This window comes from Herpailurus yagouaroundi, unplaced genomic scaffold (assembly GCF_014898765.1).
Source record: "Herpailurus yagouaroundi ecotype Mexico unplaced genomic scaffold, PumYag 221, whole genome shotgun sequence".
Taxonomy (NCBI): Eukaryota; Metazoa; Chordata; class Mammalia; order Carnivora; family Felidae; genus Herpailurus; species Herpailurus yagouaroundi.
Window position 1 is genome coordinate 19,386,148 of NW_024412452.1, and position 16,190 is coordinate 19,402,337.

Sequence of the window (16,190 nt, forward strand, 5' to 3'; positions counted from 1 at the left end):
CATGCTGTCTCAAATGGCAAGATCTCACTCTTTTTTATGGCTAATATTCCATTGTGTGTGTGTATGCCACATTATCTTTGTCCATTCATCTACAAATGCACACTGTGTTATTTCCCTATCTTGACTACTGTAAATAATGCTGCAATACACGGGTACATATATTTTTTCAGATTAGTGTTTTCATTTTCTTTGGTAAATACCAAGTCGTGGAATTACTGGATTGTATGGTATTTTTAATTTTTTGAGAAACATCCATAGTTTTCCACAGTGGCTACAACAATTTACAATCTCACCAAGAGTGCATGAAGGTTCCTTTATCTCTACATCATTGCCAACATGTATTTCGTGTTATTTTGATTCAAGCCATTCTGACAGGTATTTGGTGATATCTCATTGTGGTTTTGATTGCATATTCCTCCTGACTAGTAATGTTCAGGTCCATTTTATGTACCTGTTGGCCATCTGTTTGTCTTCTTTAGAAAAATGTCTATTCATGTAGGTACTCTTCCCACTTTTTAATTGGATTGATTCATGGGGTTTTTTTGGTGGTGGGTTGTATACATTCTTAATATATTTTGACTAGTAATTCCTTATTAGATGGATCATTGCAAATATCTAATCTCATTCAGTAGGTTGCTTTTTGTTTTGTGGATGATTTCCTTTGCTGTGCAGTAGCTTTTTATTTTGGTGTAGTCCGAACAGTCTGTTTTTGCTTTTGTTTCCCTTGCCTGAGGAGACAGGTCAAGAAAGATATTGCTAAGGCTGACAGTCAAAGAAATGACTACCAGTGTTTTCTTCTAAGAGTTTTATGGTTTTAGGTTTAACAGTTAGGTTTTTAGTTCAGTTTAAGCTTATTTTTTTTGGTATGGTGTAAGGAGTCCAGTTTCATTCTGTTGCATATAGCTGTCCTGTTTTCCTAGCACTGTTTGTTGAAGAGACTGTCTTTTCTCCATTGTATATTGTTGCCTCTTTTGTTGGAGATTAATTGACCATATATGTGTGAGTTTATTTCTAAACTGTCTATTCTGTGTCATGGATTGTATATCTCTTTTTGTGTCAGTACTATACTGTTTTGATTCTTACAGCTTTGTAGTAGATCTTGAAATCTGGGATTGTGATACTTCTAGCTTTGTTCTTTCTCAAGATTGCTTTGCTACTTGGGACCTTTTGTGGCTCCATACCAATTGTGGATTATTTGTTCTAGTTCTGTGCAAAAAAGCTGTTGATATTGATAGGGATTGCATTGAATCTGTAGATTGCTTTGGGTATAAGGGACATTGAACAATATTGGTTCTTCCAATCCATGAGCATGGATTATCTCCATTTTTTGTGTCACCTTCAGTTTCATTCAATGTTTTATAGTTTTCAGAGTACAGATCTTTTATCTCCTTGCTTAAGTTTCTTTACAGGTACAGTATTTTTTTTAGCGTCATTTTTTTAAAGTATCACTTTCTGCTACTTATTAGTATATAGAAATGGATCTGATTTCTGTGTATGAACTTTATGTCCTGCAACTTTACTGAATTCATTTATCATTTCTAGTAGTTTTTTTGGTGGATTCTTTAGAGTTTTGTAATATCATCTGTAAATGGTGACATTTTACCTTCTTCCTTACCAATTTGGATACCTTTTATTTCTTTTTCTTGTCTGACTACTGTGTCTATGACCAGTACTGTGTTCAATAAAGCGGAGAGAGTGGACATCCTAGTCTCATTTGTGATCTTAGAGGAAAAGCTTTTCCTTTCACCATTATGTTGTTAGCTGTGGATTTTCATATATGGTATTTATTATGTTGTGGTATATTCCCTGTAAGCCCACAGTGTTGAGAGTTTTTATAAGAAACATGTTGACTTTTGTCAAATTCTTTTTTTTACATCTGTTGAGATGATCATGATTTTTATCCTTCATTTTAGATTTTCTGATGCTTCCTTATTGAGCTCAGAAGACTGTATGTTTCTAGGGATTTATCCATTTCTTCTAGGTTGTCCAATTTGTTGGCATATAATTTTTCATTGTAGTCTCCTAATAATCTTTTGTATTTCTGTAGTATCTTGTTACATCTCATCTTTCATTTCTCAGTTTATTTATTTGGATCCTCTCTTTTTCTTTTCCTGATGAGTGTGGCTAAAAGTTTATCAATTTTGTTGGTCTTTTCAAAGAACCAGCTCTGGGTTTCATTGATATTTTCTATTGTTTTCTTTTTTTTTTTTTTTTAATATATTCTTCATATATTTCTGATCTGATCTCTATTATTTCCTTCCTTCTACTCATTTTAGGTTTTGTTCTTCTTTTTCTAGTTCCTTCTAGTTGTAAGTTACCCTGAGATTTTTCTCATTTCTTATTGTCTCTCAGTATCAGTATAAATTTCCCTCTTAAAACTGTTTTCATTGCATCTCAGTGGTTTTGAGCCATTGTGTTTTCATTTTCACATTTATTTCCATGTATTTATTTCCTCTTTGATTTTTTTTTATTAACCAGTTGTTTGGAACATGTGTTGTTCAGCTTCTGCATGTTGGTGTTTTTCCAGTTTTTTTCCTGATTGATTTCTAGTTTCATACTGTTGTGGTCAGAAGAGATACATATATCAACCTTCTATATATTTATTGAGATTTATTTTGTGGCCTAAATTGTAATCTATCAGAAAATGTTCTGGGATAGGTTACACTTGAAAAGAATGTGTATTCTGTTGGTTTTGAGTGGAATTTTCTGTGTATATCTGTTAAGTCCATATAGGCTAATTTGTTTTCTATTTTTTTTAATCTTTACTTATTTTTGAGAGAGAGAGAGAGCGTGAGTGGGGGAGAAACAGAGTGGGAGACACAGAATCTGAAGCAAGGTCCAGGCTCTGAGCTGTCAGCACAGAGCCCGATGTGGAGCTTGAACCCACAAACCACGAGGTCATGACCTTAGTCAAAGTTGGACACCACCCAGGTACCCCCGGTCTAATTTGTTTTTTAAAGACACCTTTTTTTTTCTTTATTTTCTTTTACAAGTTTTTAAGTTCCAACTAGTTAACATTACAGTACAATATTAGTTGCAGGTGTAGAATTGAGTGACTCATCACTTATATACAACACCCAGTGCTTATCACAACTGCCCTCCTTAATACCCATTGCCTGTTTAACCTCCCACCTCCCCTCCAGTAACCATCGGTTTTTTTCTCTGTTAAGACTCTGTTTCTTGGTTTGCCTCTTTCCCCTCTACCCATGTTCATTTGTTTTGTTTATTAAATTCCACATATGAGTGAAATTGTGCTATTTATCTCTGACTTATTTCACTTAGCATAATGCTCTCTAGCTCCATACACATCATTGCAATTGGCAAGATTTCATTATTTTTTATGGCTGAATAATATTTTATTGTATTTACATATACCACCTCTTATTTTCCATTCATTAGACATTTGGGTTCTTTCCCTAATTTGAGTATTGTTATAATGCTGCTATTAACATCGGGTTACATGGACCCCTTCAAATTAGTATTTTCGTATCCCGTGGGTAAATACTTAGTAGTGAAATTGCTGGATTGTAAGTTAGTTCTATTTAACTTCTTGAGGAACCTCCATGCTGTTCTCCAGAGTGGCTGTACCAGTTTGCATTCCCACCAACAAAGACACCGTTTTCTTATCAATATTCTGTGTGTATGTTCTATCCTTGGATGTGAGATATTAAATTTTCTTATATTGTGTATTACTGTCATCATCTCCCATTATGCCACTTAAATGTTTCCTTTATGTAGTTAGGTCCTCCAATGTTGGATGCATACATAGGTACAATTGTTATATCCTCTGGCTAGATTGATCCCTTTATCATTATGAACTACCCTGCTTTGTTTCATGATGCAATCTTTTTTGAAGACTATTTTGTCTGATATAAGTATTGCTACCCTGGCTTTTTTTTTTTTCTTCTCCCATTTACGTGGTATATGTTTTTCCATCTTTGTATTTTCAGTCCATATGTGTATTTCAGTCTCAAGTGGGTCTCTTTTAGGCAGCCTCTGAGCCCTGTTGTTTGTTGTTGTTTTTTAATCCATTCCACAAGCCTGTTTGATTTGAGCATTTAGACCATTTGCATTTATAGTAATTATTGATAGGTATGTACTTACTGCCATTTTGTTAATAATTTTCTGGTTGTTTTTGTAGTTCTTCTTTCTTTCTCTCTTCCTCTTCTTTCTTTTTGTGACTGATAGCTCTCTTTAGTGTAATGCTGGTCATTCTTTGTTTCTTGAGTCTTTAATATAGGTATGAGTTTGTGGTTACCATGAGGCTCACCCTATGCGTATGGCAGTCTATATTAAGTTCATGGTAACTTAAGTTCAAACACATTCTCAAAGCACTATTTTATTGCCCCCTTCTATGTTTTAAGTATATGTTATTAGATATTAAAAGTTTTTAATTCATATCTTTCTTATAATTATGGCCTTTTATTTGCCACTTAAAGAAGTCTATTTAACATTTCCTGTAAGGCTGGTTTAGTGGTCATGAACTTTTTAAAACTTTTGTTTGTCTGGAAAATTCTCCCCAATTCTGAATGATACCTTGTTGGATAGAGTATTGTCAGTTTCAGGTTTTTCCCTTCCAGCACTTGGACTATATGATGCCACTTCCTTCTGACCTGCAAAGTTTCTGCTGAAAAATCAGCTGTCAGCCTTATGGAGTCCATTGTATATAATGGTTTCCTTTTCTCTTGCTTCCTTTAAAATTCTCTAATCTTTGACATTTTAAATGTTATATGTTGTGGTGTGGACCTCCTTGGGTTCATGTTGTTTGGAACTGTCTGTGCTTTCTGAACCTGGATGTCAGTTTCCTTCTCCAGGTTACAGAAGTTTTCATCTATTTCTTCAAATAAGTTTTCTACCCCTTTCTTTGTCTCTGTTCTCCTTCTGGGACCCCTATACTGTGAAACTTTGTTCACTTGATACTATCTAAGAGATCCCTTAACCTATTCTCATTTACTAAAATTCTTTTATTCTTTATACTGTTCAGATTCGGTGCTTTCCATTACTCTGTCTTCCAGATCACTGAACCATTCTTCTGCATCCACAAAACCATTGATTCCCTCCAGTATATTTTTCATTTCAGTTATTGTATTCAGCTCTGATTGGTTCTTTCTCATATTTTCTGTCTCTTGTTGCAGATCTCACTCAGTTCTTCCATGCTGCTCTTCAGTAGAGTGAACATCTTTATGATCATTACTTTAAGTTCTTTATTGAGCTTATTGCTTGCTGCTTATAGTTTTTTTTTCTGAAGTTTTTGTCTTGGTCTTTCATTTGGGGCATATTTTTCTGTCTCCTCATTTTTGCCGACTTTATGTAACTGTTTCTGTGTATTATGCTGAACAGCTGCTTCTTTTAAACTTAAAGGAATGGTCTTGTGTATGGTTGTACTCTGGGTAGGCTGTGTGTGCCTGGTAACTTTGGTTCACCAAAGGAATTCTGGTTTTAAGTATTTATTGAATGTAACTGACATATTAGTTTCAGATGTACAACATAGTTATTCAACAATTACATACATTATGGAATGATAAGCATGGTAAGTGTAGTTACTCTGTCACCATGCAAACTTATTACAATATTAGTCACTATATTTCCTATATGCTTTTCATCCCTCTAACTTGTTTTACAACTGGAAGTTTGTAGTTCTTAATCTTCTTCACTTATCTTGATTGTCTCCCAATTTCTTGTGGCAACTACCAATTTCTTGTCAGTTTCTTTTGTTTGTTCAATAGGTCTGTTTTTGAGATTCCACATAAAAGTGAAATTATGTGGTATTTGTCTTTCTCTGTCTGACTTCACTTAGCATAATACCCTCTACGTACATTCATGTTTTCTCAAATGGCAAGATATCATTCTTTTTTAGGGTTGTTATATTCCTGTGTGTATGGGTGTGTGTATACACATACACATACACACAGTATATTTATTCATTCATCTATTGATGAACACTTGAATTTCTTCCATATCTTGGCTATTGTAAAAATGCTGCAAAAAAACAGAGGCCTGTTACTCTTTTAGAGTTACTGTTTTTACTTTCTTCATTTAAATACTCAGGTATGTAATTACTGGGTTGTATGCTATTTCCATTTTTAATTTTTTGATGAACCTCCATAGTGTTTCTCATAGTGGCTATACCAATTTACATCCCCACTTTACATGACTGTTCTCTTATCCACATCCTAACAAATACTTTTGTCTTTTTGATACTAGCCATTCTGTTTTGAAGTGATATCTCATTGTGGTTTTGCTTTTCATTCCCCTTGTGATTAGTGATGGTGGGCATCTTTTCATGTGTCTGTTGTTCATCATTATGTCTTCTTTGGAAAAATGTCTATTCTCAGGTCCTTTACCCATGTTTAATCAGATTATTTGATTTTGGGGGGGGTGGATCATATGAGTTCTCTATATATTTTGGGTGTTAAACCTTTACTAGATACATCATTTACAAATAACTTCTCCTATTCAATAGGTTTTCTTATGTTTGTTGATGGTTTCCTACCCTGTGCAAAAGCTTTTTAGTTGGATGTCATCCCAGTTTTTTATTTTTGCTTTTGTGAGAAAAAATATTCTGAAAAATACTTCTAGGGCTGATGCCAAAGACCTTACTAGCTAGGTTTTCTTTGGGCAGCTTTATGGTTTCAGGTGTCACATTTAGGTCTTTCATCCATTTTGAGTTAATTTTTGTGTATGATGGGATAAACTGGCCCAGTTTCCTAGCAACATTTATTGAAGAGATTGTCTTTTCCTCATTATATATTCCTGCCTCTGTTGCCAAAGATTAACTGACCATATAAGTGAGAGTTTATTTCTGGACTCTCCATTCTGTTCCATGGATCCATGTGTCTGTTTTTTGTGCCATTGCCATACTGTTTTGATTACTGTAGCTTTACAGTAACTTGAAATATGGGATTGTGATACTTCTAGCTTTGATCTTCCTCAAGATTACTTTGGCTACTTGGGGTCTTTTGTGGTTCTGTACATATTTTAAGATTATTTGTTCTAGTTCTGTGAAAAATATTATTAGTATTTTGATGAGGATTTCACTGGGTATTATGGACATTATAACAATACTGGTTCTTCCAATCCATGAATATGGTATATTTTTCCATTAATTTGTGTCATCTTCAATTTCTTTTGTCAGTGTTTTGTAATTTTCAGAATGCAGGTCTTTCACATCTTTGGTTAAGTTTACTTGTAGGTATTTTATTCTTTTTGCTGAAATTGTAAATGGGTTTGCTTTCTTTTAATTTTAGAGAGAGAGAGAGTGGGGGAGAGGGGAAGAGGGAGAGAGAGAGAATCTTAAGCAGGCTCTACACTCAGTGCAGAGCCCAACGCGGGGCTTGATCCCACAACCCTGGGATCATGAACTGAACCAAAATCAAGAGTTGGATGCTTGGGGCACCTGGGTGGCTCAGTAAGTTAAGCTTCCAACTTTGGCTTAGGCCATGATCTCATGGTCTTTGAGTTCAAGCCCCACATTGGGCCCTGTCCTGACAGCTCAGAACCTGGAGTCTGCTTCAGATTCTGCGTCTCCCACTCTCTCTGCGCCTCCCCTGCTTGTGTTCTGTGTCTCTCAAAAATAAACATTAAAAAAGTTTTGTTTTTGTTTTTTAAGGTGTCACATGCTTAACTGTTTGAGCCACCGAGGTGCCCCTGGGATTGTTTTCTTAATTTCTCTTTCTGATAGCTCTTTATTAGTGTATAGAAATACAGTAGATTTCTGTATATTGATTTTGTAGCCCTGGACTTTCCTACATTCATTCATTCTAATACATTTTTGGTGGAGTTTTTAGGATTTTCTATATAGTATCAGCTGTAAATACTGAGTTTTACTTCTTTCTTACCAATTCAGATATCTTTTATTTCTCTCTTGTCTAATTGCTGTGGCTACAAATTCCAGGACTATGTTGAATAAAGGGAAAGTGGATATCCTGGTCTTGCTCCTGATAAATAGAGGTAAAGCTTTCAGCATTTCACTATTGAGTATGAGTTAGCTGTGGGTTTTTCATATATGGGCTTTGTTTTGTTGAGGTTGTTTTTCTATACCCACTTTGTTAAGTTTTTACCATGAGTGGATGTTGTATTCTGTCAGATGCTTTTTCTGCATCTTTTGGAATGATCATATGATTTTTTATCTTTCATTTTGTTAATCTGGTTTATCACATTGGTTGATTTATGATAGTTGAACCACTCATGCATCCCTGGAATAAATACTACTTGATAATGCAAATGATCCTTTTAATGTTTTCAAATTTAGCTTGCTAATATTGGTTGAAGATGTTTGCATCGATGTTCATCAAGGAGTCAGTCTGAAATTTTCTTTTTGTAGTGTCTTTGTTTAGTTTTGGTATTAGAGTGATGCTGGCCTTATATGATGAATTTAGCAGTTTTCCTTCCTCTCTATGCTTTTGAAAAGTTCAAGAAGAGTAGATATTAATTCTTCTTTATTTGGTATAATTCACTGTGAAGCTATCTGGTTCTGGACTTTTGTTTGTTGGGAGTTTTTTCATTACTGATTCATTTCCATCACTAGTAATCAGTCTCAGATTTACTGTTTGTTCCTGTGTGAGTTTTGGAAGATTATATGTTTCTAGGAATTTATCTATTTCTCCTAGGTTGTCCAATTTGGTAGCATATAATTTTTCATAACATGCTCTTAAAATCCTTTATCTTGGTTTCAGTTGTTACAGCTCCTCCTTCATTTCTGATTTGAGTCCTCTTTTGTTCTTGATGAATCTGGCTGAAGGTATTTTTTTTTTTTATAAATTTTTTTTTAACGTTTATTTATTTTTGAGACAGAGAGAGAGCATGAACAGGGGAGGGGCAGAGAGAGAGGGAGACACAGAATCGGAAGCAGGCTCCAGGCTCTGAGCTGTCAGCACAGAGCCCGACGTGGGGCTCGAACTCACGGACCGTGAGATCATGACCTGAGCCAAAGTCAGAGGCTTAACCAACTGAGCCACCCAGGTGCCCCTGGCTAAAGGTATTTTGTTGATCTTTTCAAATAATCAGTTCCTGGTTTCATTGATGTTTCCTATTGTTTTTTTAGTATTTCGCTTACTCCTTCTCTAATCTTTATTATTTCCTTCTTTCTACTAGCTTTAGACTTTGTTCTTTTCCTAACTCTTTAGGTTGTCTGAAATTTTTGTTTCTTGTGGTAGGTCCATATCCATATGTAGTTCCCTCTCTTAGAACAGCTTTTGCTTCATCCCAAAGATTTTGAACTGTGGTGTTTTCATTTTCATTTGTTTCCATGCGTTTTTTTCATTTCCTTTTTTGTTGTTGACCAATTGTTTGTTTTGTAGCATGTTGTTTAACCTCCACATATTTGTGTTTTTTCCAGTTTTTTTTTCTTGATTGATTTCTAGTTTCACAGTGTTGTGGTCAGAAAAGATGCATATAATATCAATCTTCTCTTTATTGAGACTTGTTTTGTGGCCTAACTTGTGATCTATCCTGGAAAATGTTCCACGTGCCCTTGAAAAGCATATATATTCTGTTGTTGGATGGAATATTCTGTCTATTAGGTCCACCTGGTCTAATGTGTCATTCAATGTTTCCTTGTTGATTTTCAGTCTGGGTGATCTATCCTTTACATGGGGTATTAAAGTCCCTTATATTATTGTATTAGTGTCAATATTTTCCATTTTATTTGTTAATATTCCCTTTATGTACTCCAATGTTGAATGCATAGATATGTACAATTGTTATATCCTCTTGTTGGATTGATCCCTTTATCATTTGAAGTGTCCTCCTTTGTCTTTTGCTGAAGTTTTATAAGAGTCTAATTTTTCTGATGTAAGTATTGCTACTTTGTTTCTGCTTCCATTTGCATGGTACAGGTTTTCTATCCCTTCACTTTCAGTCTGTGTCATTAGGTTTAAAGTGAGTGTCTTTAGGCAGCACATAGATAGGTCTTGTGTTTGTTTTTTTTAAATCTGTTTAGTCACCCTTTGTCTTTTGATTGGAGTGTTCAGTCCATTTACACTTAGAGGAATTACTATTAGGAATGTACTTATTGCCATTTTGTTATTTGCCTTCTGGTTGTTTTTGTAGTTCTCTGTTTCTTCTTGTTCTCTTCTGATTCCATGGCTTTCTTTAGTGTTACTCTAGGTTTTACTTTTGGGTATTACAGGTTTATGATATATGGTTACCATTAAGTTCATATTTAACATTATGTATATAGCAGCCTACATTGAGTTGATGTTCGTGTAAGTCCAAACACATTCTAAAGCACTAAATTTTTACTCCCCACTGCATTTTTTATTTATTTTGAGAGAGAGCATGTGCAAGTGGGGAAAGGGCAGGGAGAAAGAATCCCAAGTGGGCTCTGTGCTGACAGCTTGCAGGGTGTGACGCCACAAACCATGAGATCATGACCTGAGCCAAAACCATGAGTTGGACATTTAACCGATTAAGCCACCCAGGCACCCCGTATTTTACATTTTGTGTGTGTATGTCCCTTGACTGGTTTTTGTAGATATAACTGATGTTACCGCTTTTGTGTTTTAACTTCCATCCTGGTTTTATAGTGGTTCTACTACTTTTACTACGTGTTTACTTTTACCCATGAATTTCTTTCTTTTACAACTTTATTTCTAGGTATGTCCTTTTCTTTCCACTCAAAGAATTCCCTTTAACATTTCTTTTAAGTCTGATTTTCTGTGTTTGTTTTTGTGTATTGGAAAATCAGATACATTTTCCTGGTCTTGAAAGTAGTAGTCTTGTGTAGAAGAGGTCCTGTGGTGCTTTATCCAGTGCAATCCCACTGGTCACCAGACCGAGGCACTCCAGGGAGGTCTGCTCTGTGGGGCCTCATGCACCCTACTGTTGTGACTGAGCCGTGTTTGCCTTCAGACCAGTCTGACCTCTGTGCTGTTGAGACGCATATCTGAGGCCACTGTGGGCTTGTAGGTGGGTAGGGTCAGCAGTCAGGCTCGCTGTGTGTAATTAGCTACTGCACAGCTGCAAGCACACAGACTGGCAGGACTTGCTTTCTGCGTGGCCAACTGAGAGGCTTCTGTTGGTAGGCAAGGTGAGCAGTCAGACCAGATATCTGCAGTTAGCCTCTGTGCCACAGTTGCAGGTGCACCAAGCAGCGGGACTTTCTCCCTACACAGTCAGCTAAAAGGATCGGCTGTTAGAACTGCTGGCACCCTGGTGTGTGGGGTTATCTTACTGTCTCACAGGGCAGGTGTCACTTTGCAGTAACACTGGTCCCTGCTGGGGCTACTTGCAGGATGTGGCAGGGCAGGAGCCACTTTGGAGGGATTCCTGTTGAGGCTGGCAGGTCCCATGTGGAATACGAGGGAGGGCACATGGAGCTAGCAAGGTAGGTGGAGTGGGTTATCAATGGTTCCCACAAGTGTCCACCTATCTGGGGGAGGGGGAAGAGAAATGACACCTGCCAGTACTTTCACTCCTGGAGAAATATTCTGAAGAGTCCTTCCCTTTCAGTGTATGTTCTGAGATTAGTAAGTAAATCTTTGTGTATACTTCAGGCACTTTTCAAACTGCTGCTCTTGTGCTTTGTCTCTGGCCAACTTACTATGCTCACTCTTTAAGGGTGGAGACTCAGTTTCCAGTTATCCTTCAGCTTTCCCAGAGTTAAGCCCACTGATTTTTAAAGCACCCAGAGTTAAGCTGCCCTGATTTTTAAAAGCTCCCAAAGTTAAGCCTCACTGGTTTTCAAAGCCAGATGTTAAGGGGACTTGTCTTCCCAGTGCTTCATTGCCTGGTGTGGGGTCTGATCCTCTTGCTTGTCCCTGCTTTTGGTGTTCCTTCTGTTTGTGTTTAGTCTTGCTGGGAGTTTGGTTCCTAACAGTGTCTCTGCCCCTCCTACTCTTTGAGTGTGCTTTCCTCTCTACCATTAACCGTGGAACGTCTGTCCTGCCAATCTGCAGGTTGTTTTCAGAGTTAGTTGCTCAAATGTAGCTGTTATCTCAGTGTCCAAGGGATGAGGTGAGCTCATGATCCTCCTACCCCACCAACTTCTTTCAACCTCAGCCTTACAGGTATTTTAAGCAAAATTGCACTAACCTAATATTGGTATCTTTACAGTATTGAATATTGCAGCCATGATATTTGTCAATGATACCTGGTAATTTCTTAGTTGTCTTGAACTTCTTTTGTTATATTTATTCCTATAGCCTTATTTTATGTTATGTTTTTTAGTTGATTTTCACCTTCAATGAGATAACATTGTAGAAGTTCAAGGTGTATATGCTTCTGATACACATAAACTGCAATAAGATTACCATTTCTTTTTTTGTGATGAGACTTTTCTCTTTTAGCATTTTTATTTTTATTTTTTTTATTTATATATGAAATTTATTGTCAAATCTTTTAGCATTTTTAAATATAATACTGTTAACCATAATCACAATGCTGTGTATTAGATTCCCCAGAATATATTTATAAGTGGAATTTTGTACCCTTTGATCAAGATTAATTCTCCTTCCCTCACCCCTTGGCTACTACTACTCTAGTTCTGTAAATTAAGGTTTTTTAAGATTCCACATATAAGTGGTACAGTATTTGTCTTCCTCTGTCTGCTGACCTATTTCACTTAACAACATAATGCTTTCAAGGTTCATCCATGTGGTTGCAAATGGCAGGATTTCCTTCTCATGGCTCAATTTATACATATATATCAGCTTCTATATATGTATATATACACATGCACATATACATAACACATCTGTTTTATCCACTCATCCACTGATGGACAGTTAGGTTGTTTGCCTGTCTTGGTTACTGTAGTGCTGTAATAAACATGGGAGTGAAGACATCTTTTCCATTTCCTTTGTATATATACCAAAAAGTATGATTGCCGGATGATAGCGTAGTTCAGTTTTCAGTATTGAATGTCCGTATGGTTTTCCACAGTACCTGCACTGACTTACACCAGGTTTGCCTTTTCTCCACATCATCACCAACACTTATTATCTCTTCTCTTTTTGAGAAGCCATTTTAACAGGTGTGAAGTGATATCTCATTGTGGTTTTGATTTGCATTTCCCTGGTGATTAATGATGTTGAGCACACTTTCATGACCTTGTTGGCCATTTCTAGGTCTGCTTCTGCCAATATTTTATTCAGATTGGTGGTTTTTGTTGTTGTTGTTAAGTTGTATGATGAATTCTTTGTATATTTATTTTGGATATTAACCCCTTACAAATACATGGTTTGTAAATAATTGGCTTTTCATTTTTGGACTATTTCTTTTGTTGTGCAGAAGCTCTTTACACTTTACATAGTTCAACTTATTTTTGCTTTTGTTGCTCACACTGTGGGTGTCATTCCAAAAAAAAAAAAAAAAATCATTGCCAGGATCCATGTCAAGAAGCTTTACCCTGTGTTTTCATCTAGGAGTTTTGGTCATAAGGCTACCCCGATGGATACGAAGTCTAGGAAGCATCTTCAGGCTGTATGTGAAACACATGCACCCAGTAAAACACCTGTGACTATAAAAGTAATAGCCACTTGAGGGGACAGCTAGCACTTATGTGTTATAATGAGCTTTGTTTAACAGTATTTAGAAAGAAGAAAACAGCAAAATGGGGAACCATCTTCCTCTATGTGATCCACATATTCACAGAAATGGAAATAATTTAAAAACCCTGTTCAAAGGCAATTTGCAGCTGCACTTAATGTACCTGGCTACATATCTGCATATACAGAAATTCTTCCAAATGTATTATCTTTACAAATACACATCTCATATATGGTCTTTCATATCTCTGCTATAAAAAGGCTATAGTTTATAAATTGCCATCTCCTTTTAAAATATATTTTAAACATCTGATATAAAGCTTATTTGTGCTTAATGGAGAACTTTAGAGAATGCAATATTAAATATTTAGCATAAAAATGATAAAGAATACTCATTATCACCCAGAAAAAACTGATATTACTCTATTTCTTCTTTTTACTAAGCACAAATTCAAATCATTTATCTTCCTTTTTGTTACCCAATGGTATCTTGTGACTGTGTTCCTATATCATTAAAAATCATTTCAAATTTTAAATTTCTTTTTTTTGAGAGAGAGAGAGAGAGAACGAGCACAGTGGGGGAGGGGCAGGGAGAGAGAGAGGGAGACACAGAATCCAAAGCAGGCTCCAGGTTCTGAGATGTCAACACAGAGCCCGATGAGGGGCTTGAACTCATAAACTGCAAGTTCATGACCTGAGCCACCCAGGCCCCTCAAAAGCCTGATTTTAATAAGTTATCTTCTTCTTTAAATGTCTTTCTTACTTTACTATAAAATCATAGTACCACTATAAAAACTGTATAAAAATAAAACTTTGCTCTTATACTTAAAATATCTCATTTATATAAAAAGCCTCTAAAACTAAGCTACAAAAGAAGTTTTAAATTCTACAATTTAAAATTGGATTTAACTGTTTACCTACACTGCTTGAGAGGCCACATTTATTACTTGTTTGACTTATGAGATACATTCATGCCAACCTACTTTGGGCTCCAATTCACCTATCTTCTCTTTATTGTGTCATGATGTCAGGTTTGATCTGTACCTTCCTACCTCTAGGCATCTTTGCCTAAAGCCATAATCCTAAACCCTTCATAATTATAAGCACATCAAAGACTAACTGCTTTGCTTAGCTGCAGAGTTCTATACAAGACTGTTACTTGTACAACTTAAAAGAGATTTATAGTTTTCAGTGAAGTTCCTTAGAATGCATGTGTACCCAACCTTTGTTGCTTTCTTTGTGGCAAGTCTCAAATGCTGTCAGTTGCAAAATGCGACATATTAAATAATACCAATTCTTAATTATCTTAAGTATAGATTTTCTCTAAATTAGTATTTATTTTCAGGTCAGACCTTCCCATCATTTAAACAGTTAACATTTTTGAATACTATTCAACTATATTATGAAAAAAGATGTCCTCTTTTCAGAACTTACCTAGTCATAAACTGACACTTAGCAAAAGATATTAATAGTCTTTTCCTGTGGAGAAAGGTGCAAATATTACACTATTTGGGCTTTAACCCTACTTTTTCTCCTTTTCAGAAACGAGTCAATGTCTCAAACATTCTTCTCTGTTTTACTTTTCAGAATAGTAAGTTATGCTGATCTAGGATAGAATGATTGCCAATTAAATTTTCTGTAAATAAATAATGCAGAATTTTACCTGAGGATTGTTATGTAATATTAAGAGTAACTAATGAAACCATAAAGTTAGGAATAAATAGAATATTTGCTAACTTGGCTAGTGTGGAGTACAACAAAAGTGTCTTCTATCAAGAATCCCAAAAAGAGAATGGACAAATAGATTCATGTAGTTATGTGCTACAGACTTGAAGAATACCAAGGTGGTAGTCAGGAAAGTTTAGTTTTGGCTAAACTAGTCAAGACTAACCATTTGATATTTTAAAAGTCACTTTTGTGTTTTAGTTGGTTCATCTATAAAATGAGAGGAAATCATTTGAATATTCTCTTAGGGGAATGTAATTTTGAATTAAATCCTCTTGTATAGGGCTTTTGCTACAAAGTAACATCGAGGTGCCAAAGAAGAGGAGCTAATATAGGAATGGAATAATTTCTCAATAAGCAATGATTTCACATATATTAGCTAACAAAAATCATAAAATTATTAATTTACTTTTGAGCTGAATTTGGACCTCGTATGCATATTTTACATGTATAAAATTACATAATGTGTCAGAATTTATATCAATTCTGAAGGGTCATCTTCCTGTACCCTTACCATGTCCCCCAGGAAACCACTATTCACAAAACAATCTTTGTTTTGCAGTTGGTCTATAAAGTTGGTGAGTTAAGAACATACATCTGCTTTATCAAAATTAAGTAGTATCTTTACCTCCTTTTAACCATTTTACAGTCTACACAATGGCTTCATATTAGCATATATCTATATTCTTAAGAGAATCGGGGAAGAATCAGACTTTTTATAGTCAGTTCCCAAAGGCTTAAAAGAAAAAAAAAAAAAAACCCTATAGTCTCAGATCTAATCATCCTTATAGTTTGCTATAGGGTAGAATTTAGTTTAACAGCCCCTACCATGAACATACATACACACCTTTCAAGAAATGTAGGTGTCGGGAATTCGTAAAGTATTATAGTGATGCATTAGTGCTGGTTTCTATGGCCTTGCAAGTGCCAATAGAGCTGGGAAGGGATATACACTCAAAGTTCAGCTACATGTTAATA

The 16,190-nt window shown here is 35.6% G+C and overlaps 1 protein-coding gene across 3 annotated transcripts in view; it reads left to right on the forward strand.

The window, feature by feature from the left end:
• The window catches only part of WDPCP (WD repeat containing planar cell polarity effector), a 389,996-nt gene that overhangs the window by 260,142 nt on the left and 113,664 nt on the right, over window positions 1-16,190 (forward strand). The window contains exon 15 of one of the 3 annotated variants that reach the window (XR_005785465.1): window positions 7,847-7,950. The exons of the other annotated variants lie outside the window; for them this stretch is intronic. The gene's annotated coding sequence lies outside the window, so the exon portion shown is untranslated. The remainder of the gene's footprint in view (window positions 1-7,846; window positions 7,951-16,190) is intronic. 3 annotated transcript variants of the gene reach the window in all.